The sequence below is a fragment of the Narcine bancroftii genome, chromosome 4 (assembly GCF_036971445.1).
Source record: "Narcine bancroftii isolate sNarBan1 chromosome 4, sNarBan1.hap1, whole genome shotgun sequence".
In the NCBI taxonomy this organism is placed as follows: domain Eukaryota; kingdom Metazoa; phylum Chordata; class Chondrichthyes; order Torpediniformes; family Narcinidae; genus Narcine; species Narcine bancroftii.
Genome location: NC_091472.1, coordinates 20702485 through 20716867, shown reverse-complemented (window position 1 = coordinate 20716867; position 14383 = coordinate 20702485).

Below are 14383 nucleotides of genomic sequence, written 5' to 3'. Positions count from 1 at the left end.
GGCAATCACCATACTGTGCACAGAATTTAACATGTATAAAGTTCACCAGGCTTGGTGCTTGAAAGGTAAATGTTTACCGCTCAGGAAGGTTCTTGTAGGGTTTGCAGAGAGAGATATTTGTTGCTCCAGGATTTCCACAACTGAGTCACTTCAGGGTCTCGCTGATGAAACTTGCTCCATCAGGGTCTTCTGGATGGTAACCTCTTTCTTCAAGCTACCACAGAATTCCATTCCTTCCTCTATTTCAAGAGAAACATCAGACAGATAGCACTTCCAGCCATCTACTGCTCTGGAACTTGCTTTCACCAGTTTCAAACAGTTTTCCCTGGATTGCACTTTTCAGTTACTTGTCAGTGTCCCACACACTGACTGACTGAGCTGTTAACTCAACTCTCTCTCTTTTCCAACTGCCACTCCAAAGAGAGCATTTGACTCATGTCTTGCAAAACCCCCACCTTCTCCAGCAAAACAACAGTTCTTTCTTCTCAAGCTGCTATCTTAGGTAAACAATCTAGAATTGACCTTTCTGTGAACACTTTGCAGAAAAGGGTACTGATAGACAGCATGAATCCAGCAAGCCAATGGTCAAGCATTTTATGATGTCAGTTCATTTAACACCTACTTGTGAAAGGTGCTTACACATTCTCCAGAGATCTTGAAATGTGAATCCTTCAGTCTTTCAAATTCTTCTTTGGCTTGGCTTCACGGACGAAGATTTATGGAGGGGGTAAAAGTCCACGTCAGCTGCAGGCTCGTTTGTGGCTGACAAGTCCGATGCGGGACAGGCAGACACAGTTGCAGCGGTTGCAGGGGAAAATTGGTGGGTTGGGGTTGGGTGTTGGGTTTTTCCTCCTTTGCCTTTTGTCAGTGAGGTGGGCTCTGCGGTCTTCTTCAAAGGAGGTTGCTGCCCGGCAAACTGTGAGGTGCCAAGATGCACGGTTTGAGGCGATATCAGCCCACTGGCGGTGGTCAATGTGGCAGGCATCAAGAGATTTCTTTAGGCAGTCCTTGTACCTTTTCTTTCGTGCACCTCTGTCACGGTGGCCAGTGGAGAGCTCGCCATATAACACGATCTTGGGAAGGCGATGGTCCTCCATTCTGGAGACGTGACCCACCCAGCGCAGCTGGATCTTCAGCAGCGTGGACTCGATGCTGTCGACCTCTGCCATCTCGAGTACTTCGAAGTTAGGGATGAAAGCGCTCCAATGAATGTTGAGGATGGAGCGGAGACAACGCTGGTGGAAGCGTTCTAGGAGCCGTAGGTGATGCCGGTAGAGGACCCATGATTCGGAGCCGAACAGGAGTGTGGGTATGACAACGGCTCTGTATACGCTTATCTTTGTGAGGTTTTTCAGTTGGTTGTTTTTCCAGACTCTTTTGTGTAGTCTTCCAAAGGCACTATTTGCCTTGGCGAGTCTGTTGTCTATATAATTCTGTTTTAAAATGAATGTTTGTGACTGACCAGACCGGTTGAACTCAGTGAGCAGAACTGATTTATTGCAGGCTGCTGGGCTGGACTTATACTCCCAGCCCGGACCTGGCTGAGAACCATGCTGGGAGGTGCTGACATCACCCGGGTGTCACGTGGTCCCCCAGCGTGGACTTCTGACTCCTGTGCTAAGAAGGGGAAACCCTCAACTGCGCCAGTTTGGCCGGCTGCCCCGCCACGTGGATTACAAGTGGGGCCTGTTCGCCTGCCTAGTGGTGAGCCACCACACAGCCCCCCCAGAATGTCCTTTTTAGCTGGGCGGCCTGGCTTCTTGGGCTGGGCCACAATCACTGGTTCGGTGGGGTCGAGGTGCGCTGGCTTCAGCCTGTCCACAGTAAACAGTTCCCACCTGCCACCGAAGTCCAGCGTGAACATAGACCCTGAACGTTGGACAACCTTGTATGGACCCTCATAAGGTCTCTGCAGAGGTACTGCGGGCGGGCCCTGACGAATAAAAACGTACTCTGCGGAAAGCAGCTTGTTGGGGATGTGAGATGGTAGTATGTCGTGTCTGGGTGGCAGTGGGGATGCAAAGGAGTCCAAGCTGACCCGGAGGTGGGGAAGCAGCTTGTGCGGTGACCACTGGGGGTTGTGAGGTGCGTTGATGAACTCACCAGGAAGTACCAGCGGTGTGCTGTAGACCAGCTCACCTGATGACGCCTGCAGATCTTCCTTGGGCGTGGAGCGGATGCCCAGGAGCACCCAAGGCAGTTCTCCCACCCAGTCGGGACTGGTGAGGTGGGCCATAAGTGCCGACTTAAGGTGGCGGTGCAGACGCTCGACTAGCCCATTGGCCTGCAGGTGATAGGCCTTGGTGCGGTGTAGCTCAATCCCCAACCTGTTGGCAAGCTATGCCCAGAGCACAGATGTGAACTGGGCACCCCGATCACTGGTGAGGTGATTCGGAATGCCAAGCCAGGTGACCCAACCGTTCCACAGCACTCGGGAGCAGGAGTCCGTGGAGGCGTCAGGCATCAGGATCACCCCCGGCCAATGAGTGGTGCAATCCACCACTGTAAACAGGTAACAGTTGCCCCGGGAAACGGGTAAGGGCCCGACTATGTCCGCGTGAATGTGGCTGAATTGTTCCTGGACATGCTCGAACTCTTGCACGGGCACCCTGGTGTGCCTGTGTACATTGGACATTTGGCAATGGGTGCATGTTCTGGCCCAGCCCGTGATTCTGCTTCCGCAGCCCATGCCAGACGAACCACTCTGCCACCATCTGAACCGTGGACCTGATGGACGGGTGCAAAAGGTCATGGATGTGATGGAAGACTTGCCTGTGCCACTGCTGGGGAACCACGGGCCGTGGGATGCCCATGGATACATCGCACAGGACGGTGGTTCCACCGCTTGGAGTCAGGAGGTCTCAGAACCACAGGCCCATGATGGCAGTCCTGAAGGCTTTCATCTCCTCGTCGGACTTCTGGTCCCAGATGAGCTGGTCAAAGTCAAGACTAGGTGTCAGCGTGCATATGGTCAGTTGTGAGAGTGCATCGGCAACCATGTTGTCCTTCCCTGCCTTGTCCCGAATGTCGGTGGTAAATTCTGACACGAAGGAGAGGTGTCGCTGCTGGCGGGCCGACTAGGGGTCCTTCGCCATCGCGAGTGCCTGGGTGAGGGGTTTGTGGTCAGTGAAGATGGTAAAAGTCCTCCCCTCCAAGAAATAGCGGAAATGCCGCACCACCAGGTACATGCCAAGTAACTCACGGTCAAAAGTGCTATACTTGCGCTCTGGTGGGCGGAGAAGCTGGCTGAAGAATCCCAGCGGCTTCCATTGTCCGTTTACCTGCTGCTCCTGGACAGCGCCAACGGCTGTGGCAGAGGCATCGACGGAGAGCGCCATATGCAGGTCAGTGTGCGGGTGGGTGAGCATGGTAGCGTTTGCTAGGGCGTCCTTGGTGGCCTCGAATGCACTGCAGGCCTCTGGGATCCAGGAGAGTGTTTCGTGGTTGGCTACGATGAGGGCAAATAGCAGCTGCATGATACGCGCAGCTCCCGGGATGAATTGGTTGTAGAAGTTGACCATACTCGTGAACTCCTGCAGCTCCTTGAGATTGTCCGGACATGGGAACTCCTTGATAGCGGCGACCTTCGTAGTGGCGGGTGTGGCTCCCTCGGCCGTGATGGTATGGCCCAGGAACTGCATGGACTCTTTCCCAAATTGGCTGGGTTGATGGTGAGGCCAAAGTTGGCCAGCTGGGAGAAGAGGGTGTGCAGGTGGGCTTTGTGTTGCGCCCGATCCCTGCTGGCAATGAGGATGTTGTCTAAGTAAATGAAGATAAAATCCAGGTCCCTGCCCACTGAGTCTATGAGGTGCTGGAAGGTCTGAGTGGCATTCTTGAGCCTGAACGGCATGCAAAGGAATTCGAACAAGCCGAAGGGGGTGATGATGGCCGTCTTGGGTATGTCCTCAGGGTGCACCGGGATTTGGTGATACCCGCGCACCAGATCAACCTTGGAGAAAACCCTCACACCATGCAGGTTGGCCGTAAAGTCCTGGATGTGAGGGATGGGGTAACAGTCAGGAACTGCCGCTTCGTTGAGCCATCGATAGTCTTCGCAGGGGTGCCAGCTGTCAGAGGCTTTTGGGACCAGATGGAGCGGCGAGGCCCACGGGCTGTTGGACCGCCGAATGATCCCCAGCTTCAACGGATGCGAAAAATCCTCCTCCGCCAACTGGAGCTTGTCAGGCGGGAGCCGGCGTGCCTTAGTGTGAACTGGTGGGCCCTGGGTGGGGTTGCGGTGGAACACCCCGTGGCACAGCGAGGCAACGGAGAACTGTGGCTTGAGGAGGGTCAGAAACTCGTCAGGATTTGCTGGAACTCATCTCTAGGCATGCTGATCGTGGCCATCTGCGGCTGCTCTGTGCGGGAGGAATCGAGGCGAATGGCCTGGAAAGTATGGGCGTCCACCAGGCGCCTAACCTGAATGTCCACCAGAAGCCCATGGGTGAGGAGGAAGTTGGCACCCAGGATGGCGGTCGGAAGGGACGAAATGGTGAACCTCCACAAGAACTTTCATCTGCCAATCTGGAAGTGGACTGACTTGTCTCCATATGTCCGGATCTCTGTTGCGTTGGCTGCATGGAGGGGAGGTCCTCGAGGTCGGTTCCTGGACTCGATGGGCGTGGCCGGGATGACGCTGATCTGGGCCCCAGTGTCGATGAGGAACTGCCGGCCGTTGACTGAGTCCCGCAGGTAGAGGAGGCTGTGTCCTTGGACAGCCGCCACAGCCATTAACAGCGGCCGGCCTGCTCGTTTCCCTGGAATGAGCAGGGCTGATGACACTTCCGAGCTTTGACTCCCCAGAGCTGGTGGTAGAAGCAGAGGCCTGAAGCGGATGCCATGCCCCTGGTTATGCTCTTGGTGGCCCCTGCAGGGGCCGGATGCTCTACTGCAGTGCTAGGGGCGGGCTTGGCGTGGTCAAGCCCATGCCTCATGACCTGCTGGACCATCGAGCCCTCCGGGAATTGCTCGAGGCATAGCTCTTGGGCCTTCTGAGCGACCTTCCTCGGGTCGGTAAAGCTCTCGGGCCAGTAACGGCCGGATGTCCTCAGGCAGATGGTCAAGGAAAATGCACTCGAAGAGTGGGCAGTAGGTGTGATCACCCATGAGCACGAGCATCTCGTCCATCTCCTCCATCTGGGATCTGTCCCCCAGGGCGTCGAGGTACAGCATCCAAGCTGGCGCCTGGATAGTCTGAGGGATCCGGTGAGCTTGATGGTCTCATATTTGTCTTCGGCAGGTGGGTGCTGATCGAGGTGCAGCACGCGTTTGGCGGTGGCCTGGTCCAGGCCGGCGACCACATGGTAGAATTTGGTCGTGTCGGATGAAATCTGGCAGAGGTGAAACTCAGCCTCTGCGTGGCCGAACCAAGTCTCCGGCTCCTGAACCCAGAATTCAGGCAGCTTGACAGCTATAGCACTGATCCCAGGTTCACTCTTGATGAGTTCAAAGAAGTTTGAACCAGTTGGAGTCACCAATCGTAGCGGCAGTTACACTGCTACCGAAAGAACACACAACCAGACGGGTTGAGCTCAGTGAGCAGAACTGATTTATTGCAGGCTGCTGGGCTGGTCTTACACTCCCAGCCTGGACCTGACTGAGAACTGCGCTTGGGGGCGCTGACATCACCCAGGTGTCACGTGGTCCCCCAGCGCGGACTTCTAAGCCCTGTGCTGAGAAGAAGGGGATACCCCCGATGGTGCCAGTTTGGCTGGCTGCCCCACCACGTGGATTACAAGTGGGGCCGGCTAGCCTGCCTAGTGGTGTGCCGCCACACTACTCTAAATCTTATAAATTCTCCCCAAATATTAATATTGTTACACCCTGTATATGAAAGCCAACATTGCATTCACTTTCTTCACCTCCAACTCAGCCTGGAGGTTAACTTCTGGGTATCCTGCACAAGGACTCCCAAGTCCCCTTACATGTCCAAATTTTGAGTTTTCTCCCCATTCAAATAATTCTATTCTCTTTTATTCCTTCTGTTAAAGAGCATGATCTTTCACTTTCCTAAATTGTATTTCATTTGCCCCTTCTCATAATCTGTTTGTTCCCTCATCACTACCTGCCCCTCCACTTATCTTTGTATCATCTGCGGAATTAGCCATAAAATCATTTATTCTGGAATCTAAATCATTAACATACAAAGTTAAAGGGCCAACACTGATCCCTGCAGTACACCACTGGTAACTGATTGTAATCCGCATCGAAAGAACCAAAGGCTTGTTGATCCAAACCAAGGCTTTTATTAACTAAAAGACTGGAGCATATCACAAGTAGGTCGACCAGTCCAGAATGACGTGGTCTGGCTAGGAGCAATCCTTTAAGACCTGCCAGTAGGTGTGGCTACACTCTCAGCCAATCACAGTCATCCTACACTACCCTCTGTACATATGTACATATACACATTGGTGATAGAATCTGTACTATCACACTGATAGCCAACCAAAAGAGGATCCCTTTATTCCCACTCTATTGCTGATCAGCCAATGGTTTACCCATGCGAGTATCATTCCTGTAATTCTTGTTACAAAGCCTTATGTGCAGCACCTTGTCAAAGGCCTTTTGAAAATCCAAATACTGTCCTTTGCCAACCTTCTTAAAAAATTGCAGTAAATTGGTCAGGCAAAATTTTCCCTTAAGGAAATCGTGCTGACTTTGACCTATCTTCTCACGGATCTCCAGGTATTCCGTAACCTCATCCTTGACAATCGACTCCAACAACTTCCAAACCACTGATGTTAGGCTAACGTTTCCTTTCTGCTGCCCTCTGTGGGAACCAAGGAGTTAAGTAATGTTGGAACCAAAGGGTTAAGTAATCATAGAAAATATGCCAATGTAATATTCATTATGTATTCATTAATCCATTACTATGTAACAATTTACTATTTAGTTCAATTATACTGTTTAAGGGAAATAGGAATGCAATTAAGTAACAGCCACAGTTTTAGAAAAGTTGGCTGATTATAGTACGTGTAGAATTTGCTGCCTCCAAACACAAAAGAGAGAAAATGTATAAACCAACTTAGTAGGAATGCTAAGTCATAAGGAGGTGTTGAGTAGAACAGAAGACTATGGCCAGACAAGAACAAAGAAATAATTAGAAATATCTGGGGTATGAATTGATTTCTGATCAAGACAACAGGATGTTCTGACCTTGAGGATTAAGATAGGAGGTCTACACACTAGATAACTGCAGAGCAGGAAATTGCTTGAGATAAATCTTATGCAAGCAATCTATCAAAGAAAGCCAACTCTTGGTCAATATAATCTTCTTCTTTGGCTTGGCTTCGCGGACGAAGATTTATGGAGGGGGTAAAAGTCCACGTCAGCTGCAGGCTCGATTGTGGCTGACAAGTCCGATGCGGGACAGGCAGACACGGTTGCAGCGGTTGCAGGGGAAAATTGGTTGGTTGGGGTTGGGTGTTGGGTTTTTCCTCCTTTGTCTTATGTCAGTGAGGTGGGCTCTGCGGTCTTCTTCAAAGGAGGTTGCTGCCCGCCGAACTCTGAGGCGCCAAGATGCATGGTTTGAGGCGATATCAGCCCACTGGCGGTGGTCAATGTGGCAGGCACCAAGAGATTTCTTTAGGCAGTCCTTGTACCTCTTCTTTGGTGCACCTCTGTCACGGTGGCTAGTGGAGAGCTCGCCATATAACACGATTGATCAATATAAACAGAAGAGACTGGACAATAGGAGTCAGTCTTGGGGAATAGCTCACTGAGCAGGTGACCTATGAACTAACAACTGAACCAGAGCTCTGTTAAGCTTTATTCTTGTGCTGTGTAATAAACTGATTGTGAAACTGAATACCTTCTCCTATCACTTCATTCAACGAGCACGCTGGACTCAGATGACACATAGACTATTGTGGTGACCCCAACAATTTGGTGACCCCAACGTGATGAAGATGGAGAAGTGATGGAAGAGAAAGAGAAGAAACAACAGTTGATTGTGGTGTGGTGATTACAAGTGGCCACTCAACAAAAGGAGGTAAGCAGACGTCTGTTTAAACGAAGTTCTGCTATTGGCAACGGTAAAATTGTGTGTTGTCACCACTCTGCAAAAGTCCTAGTAGAAGTCAATGAATAAAGCTTAAAAAATCCGGGGGTTAGAGTCCCCTGGAGGAAACAGGGGTTAGAGTCCCCTGGAGGAAACAGGGGTTAGAGTCCCCTGGAGGAAACAGGGGTTAGAGTCCCCTGGATAAAAATCTGGGGGTTAGAGTCCCCTGGAGAAAAAACAGGGGTTAGAGTCCCCTGGAGAAAAATCCGGGGGTTAGAGTCCCCCTAGAGGAATAGGGATTAGAGTCCCGTAGTAGAGACATAGACATAAATGTTAAAGTTCTTGGCCATTTAGTTAACATATTGTATAATAGTTATTTGTTTTAGTATTGTATAATAGTTATTTATTTTAGTATTGTATAAGAGTTATTTGTTTGAGTATTGTGCTAAGTTTTCCTTTTGCGTTTATAAGAAAGTGTGAAGGTTCAAAGTAGGTTGACGGGCGGCGAAATTCTACCAGGTGAGATACTCATTAAATTACATACGAGGTCTGAAGGGGAAAAGGTCAGAACATAAGATGGAAGGAGAATTTGGGGATGAATGTCAAGAGTACAGGGAATCTGGATGGATTCCTCCATCTGTAAACCAGCAGTGGGAAAAAAACAAGGAGTCAATTAATGGGAGGACTACCGAAGGGAGAGGAAGTAAAGGTTATGAAACGGTATGATCAGATGTGGAAAGAGCTGCAGAGTCAGGGGAAGGTGCTGCTAGGATTAGAAAAAATCAGGCTTGTATTGTACCTAGGAGAAGCCAGAAAGGAGGCGGCAAAGGAGGTACAGGAACATGAGAATAATAGACAAGGTTCTATCTTGAATAGAAGAAAATTTAAACAACAGAAGGAAGTGAAGGAGCAGAGGAGGGCATATTTACATAACATGACATTGGCTTGCATGGCTGTGGAAACAAACCTTCAGCATCCTACTAAAAAGGCATCCCCTATCCAAAAGGATGAAAAGGGGGAGAGGTGACAGGGGAGGTTAGGCCATCACCCCCACTCTATCCAAAGTTACCAGAGAAGTTGCCACCACCTTATCCGATTCCCCAGATGCCAGTGTTGCAGATAAATGAGGGAATAGTGAATGTCACTGAAGTAACAGGACAAGAACTCCAGGAGGTGAAAGAGAGACTTAAGAGAGTTGTGCAGGAAAGGGTGGAGGAAATGAAGGAATTGATGAAGGAAATACAGAACGATGTAGGTAAAGTAAGGGAAACTAGTATGCAACTGGAAAAAACAAATGAGAGAGAGCAAGTACACCCTTGAGAATGCCTTCTCGTTAGGAATGTCAGAGGATCACTCCACCCCCACTCCTCACAATAGACAACAGGAAGAAGAGGAGGCAATGAGAGGAGGTGACCCAGTGAGTGTAAGATGGCAGCAGGAGAGAGTTCGGGACGAGGAAAGTGGGATAGCGAGTGTAAGTGTGGAGAGCAAGGATGAGGAACAGTCGGTCACTATTAGGGGAAGAATGATCACACACAAAATAGAGGGCCAGGGAAGCGCTCGCTCCCCTTGGGGATATGAGTTGTGAGGCCGGGAGGAATTACGTCTTCCAGAAAGGTATAGACAGATGCCGCTAATTTATAAGGGACCGCAAGTTGGGGAAAGGTATCAACCCTTCTCGTTCACCGATATGAATTGTGTTTTGGATAAAATGCCACCTCCTACTGAGGGAGGTGGAGCATGGATGGGAAAGTTCTGCCAACACATGATGGGGCATAAGATAGCAATGGGAGACTGGAGAGCATTATTAGGCAAACAGCTTGGGCTGTGGGAAATACAGCAGGTAGAAATGGTCGCAGGAACCACTAGGTGCCCTGATGCCGAACCATTTGCAAAATATGCTACGGCACTAGGAGGTGCAATGCGGGATAAGTTTCCCATTCGCCCCGGTGTCATGCAGTCCCTGACATTTTCCATTAAGGAGGATGAGGAGATCTCGACCTTTTTGAGTCAGTGTAAAGAGAGTTGGACGGGTAAAGCCGAAGTACACCCGGCCACAGGACCCTTGCAAACTACACTATTTAGGTGTGCCGTAACGAACGGGTTGCCAGCTGTAGTCAGGGAGGCATTAGAGAATAACCCTGATATTCCTGGTTGCTCGACTGAGCAATGGGAAAAACATTTGACCCATCACATGAAGCGTTACAGGGCTAAGCAAAAGGAGGACAAACAAATTACGGAGTCGGCACAAGTGCAACTCCTTAAGCTTCAATTGGAAGAGGCTAGGAAAAAGGCAAACGAGGCAAAAAAAGAATCTCTCAAAGGGTGCAAACTAGATGATTCAGCAGCTACCGCAGCCACCACAAGGGAATAATACGAATTGGCACCCGGCCCCAAATTGGGCACCGGGTCCCACCTATGGGGGCAGGACTGGAGGTCCAATGGGGGGATTCCGAGTAAGAGGGAGAGGTCGGGGTGTTCCACGAATGCCGCCATCCGTATGTTTTGGATGTGGTCAACCAGGACACTGGAAGAGAGAGTGCCCCCTAGCATGGGGTCCTCAGGGCACTGGGGGAAGGGGATATGGACCACCACAATATGAGCCTTGGGTCCAGCCCCAGAGATCGTCAGTGCCACCCCAGGTATATCAGGCGCCCCATGCGACTCTCGCTCCGACGGGACAATTCCCATTGCTGATGGAGGAGGAGCAATGTTACCAGCAGTGATGGGGCCTGAGCACCCAAGGGCAGGCTGGGTTGACAGACCCCTTCCTGCAGATAAAAGTGATGGAAATGGAAGTACCCATTTTAGTAGATACGGGTGCCAGATTTTCAACACTTACCGGCGCTGAGTTTCAATCTAAAAAATCATCCTCTGGCGTCCAGTTGATAGGGTTCTCGGGTACACCAGAAAATCTGCCATTTTCTACACCACTAGTCACTTCTGTGGCAGGACAGACTTCCGCACATCAATATATTCTGTTGGCAATGTGCCCTACTAATCTTTTGGGCAGAGATCTGCTGGTCAGGTGTGGAGCATCGATCCTTTGCAGACCCAGCGGAATAGAGGTCACCTCGTCTCAAATGGATATTCAATGAATTGTTCATTAACTACGCTTCGTTCCAGTACTCAGATGTTGTTGTCAGCCACTGGAGGATCCGCGTCTGAGGGACTATGGGCCGACATTTACTGGAGGCTGCTGGAACTGGAGGACCCACAGAAGGGAGGGCTGCTAAAGCTTTATAATCAATGGAAGCCGTGGATCCAGACGATACACCCATATAACCCTCCCTCGGACCCCTTCCAAGTTACCCTCTTTTACGATAGGGATGGGGATGAAATGTATCAGCATGCCTTTTATGAAGAGGTAGAGGGCATGCAATGGGAGATTAATTCGGACTACATAGTGTTAGGAAAGGAGGGAGTGGCCGCTATGGTTGCACTGACATCTGAGCAGCTGGAGTGGTATGTGATGGCCTGTTAGGCCATTCCTCATGTCACTCTTGCAATTGGCACTAATCACCAGGCAAAAGATTTGGGACCGATGTGTCGGAACTTGATGTCCTTGAGGGACTGGTCTGATACTCAAATACCGACAGTGCAGTTCTCTCCATCTGGTCAGGCGTACAGGATTTTGTACCCGTCAAATGATCGGGTCCTCCTTGAGCATAGACAGATTGAACGCTTTCATGGTAGAGAAAAGATGTATCATCCCAACTCTGCCCCTATGTTAGATTCTCTCCCTGAGGACCTTTGGTAAGTGGGACCAGCAGACGTGGATTTTTGCCAGCAGGTTGATCCCATAACCTTTGAACTTTCAGATTATACTCCCATTTGGCAGACACAGTATCCCCATAAACCCGAGGCTGAGGTGGGTCTGGCAGATACCATTGATGGCCTAAGGTATTCAGGGGTGCTGGAGCATTCGTGTTCGAGTTGGAATATACCCATCTTACCATCTGTTCCAAAACAGGACACAGGCAAATATTGGATGGCCCATGACTTAAGGCGCATCAATGGTATTGTACGAACACCCACAGTTCCAGTACCAAACCCATATACCACCATGACTGCTTTAACTCCAGACCACAAGTGGTTCTCTTGTATAGATTTAGCAAATGCTTTCTTTTGTTTGCCGCTGGCAGAACAGTTTAGAGATGTGTTTTCCTTTACGTATAGAGGTATAAAGTTACGTTATACTCGACTCCCTCAGGGCTTTATCTGATCCCCAGGGATTTTCAATCAGGTTTTGAAAGAACAGCTGGGGGGGCTAGTACTGCCAGGTGGGGTAGTTCTGATCCAGTACGTAGATGACATCTTATTGGCAGCACCTGAACCTGTCTCCTGTTTGGAGGCCACAAGGCTTCTGCTAGTGCAGCTGTTCAAGGCAGGTTTTAAAGTCTCTCGTTTAAAGTTGCAATGTTGTAGACCAGTGGTCTCCTTTTTAGGAAGAATGGTCTCAGCGAAAGGTACAGGGATATCCCCTGTGCATTGAACGGCGATACTACATCATCCAAAACCAAAGACAGTTAAGGAAATGCTTTCGTTTTTGGGTTTGTCAGGTTATAGTAGGCAGTTTATCCCATCATATGGTGAGTTGACACATCCACTGTGAACTTTAGTGAATGAGCAGGGGATGAGGAATCTGGGGACCTCACTTGATTGGACTGCACAGGCTGAGATGAGTTTTATTCTACTTAAGCAAGCTCTTACTACCGCTATAGATTTAGCGATTCCAAATTATAGAGACCCTTTCTCTTTGAATGTTTCTGAAAAAGCACACACAATTAATGGTATCCTTTTTCAGAAAAAAGGGGGCGGAAGATGTGTGCTCACGTGTGAGTATCACACTGGATCCGACTGAAGACAGACACCCACCATGTACGAGACATGCAGCGGGGGTATCAAAAATTTTACAAAGGTGGCACACATAGTGATGGGACATGCCCTGACGGTATTAACAACACACAGTATTGTAGCATTTGTGAGCTCGACAGCGTTTACAATGACGTCACTGAGGCAGACGAGACTGGAAAAGATCCTGAATGCTCCAAATATTACGGTTACCCATGAAGGCATTAACATGGCAGACAATATGGGACCAGGAGAACCACACTGTTGTGAAAACAGAGTTCTAAGGGATATTAAAATAAGACCTGATTTACAGGCTACACCCTTGAGAGAACCAGACGAAACCCTATTTACAGATGGTTGTTGTTACAGACACCCCACGGATGGATTAAAAGCCGCCTATGCGGTAGTACGGAAAACTACAGAAGGATTTGAAGAAATTATTACAGGGACAGTGAGAGGAAAGGAGTCAGCACAACTGGCCGAACTACAGGGAATGATAGCAGCATTAGAATGTGCAAAAGAAAAGGAGGTAAATATATATACAGATTCGGCATATGTGGTAGGGACAATACAGGTTGAGCTTAGTCAATGGATTAGAAGTGGGTTTTTAACAGCAGCAAGGACCCCAATTAAACATGAGAAGGATGTTAGGAAATTAGCTGAGGCCCTCCTGAAATCAAGGGCATTAGCAGTTATTAAATGTAAGGGCCATGATAAAACAGATATGATGGTAGCTCGGGGAAATCAGGAAGCGGACATGGCCGCAAAAAGGGCAGCAGGGTACGGCCCTCAGTTTATTATGATGCAGGCAGATAGAACGGCACATGACTTATTGCCACCTTGTGAGGCAGGAGTAATAATTCAGGAACAAGCGCAGGCATCACCCCAGGAAATGATGGTATGGAAAGAAAGGGGGACAACCGAAGATCAAGGACTGTGGAGACAATGGATGGTAGGCCAGTATTACCATCTGGACTCATGAAACCCCTCCTGGAGGAGGCGCATGGGTTAACCCACTGTGGGAAGAAACAGATAATAAGGTATTTGATAGATTGGTGGCACCCCTTCCTGCCGGCGATGGTGGAGAATCATATCAGAGAGTGTAAGGTATGTATGACATATAATGTCAAGGCGACTGTGAAACCTCACGAAGGACAGTTTCCGTTGCCTAAGTTACCAGAGCAGGAAATTGTAATTGATTACACGGACATGATAGAGAGGGCAAGGGGATATCGATACCTCTTAGTAGCAGTAGATGTGTACACAGGTTGGCCGGAGGCAATCCCTGCCAAAAGAGAAGATGCAAAGACGATAATTAAGTTCCTAATCAACCAGTATATTCCTATACACGGGTTTCCTAGGAAGATCAGGTCAGATAATGGAAGTCATTTTAAGAATAAAGATCTACAGGAGGTAGAAGCGATTTTGGGGTTAAAACATGCCTTTGGAATGGTGTACCATCCACAATCCCAAGGGAAAGTGGAGAGGATGAACCAAACAATAAAAGGTAAGATCGGGAAAGTGCAGGCA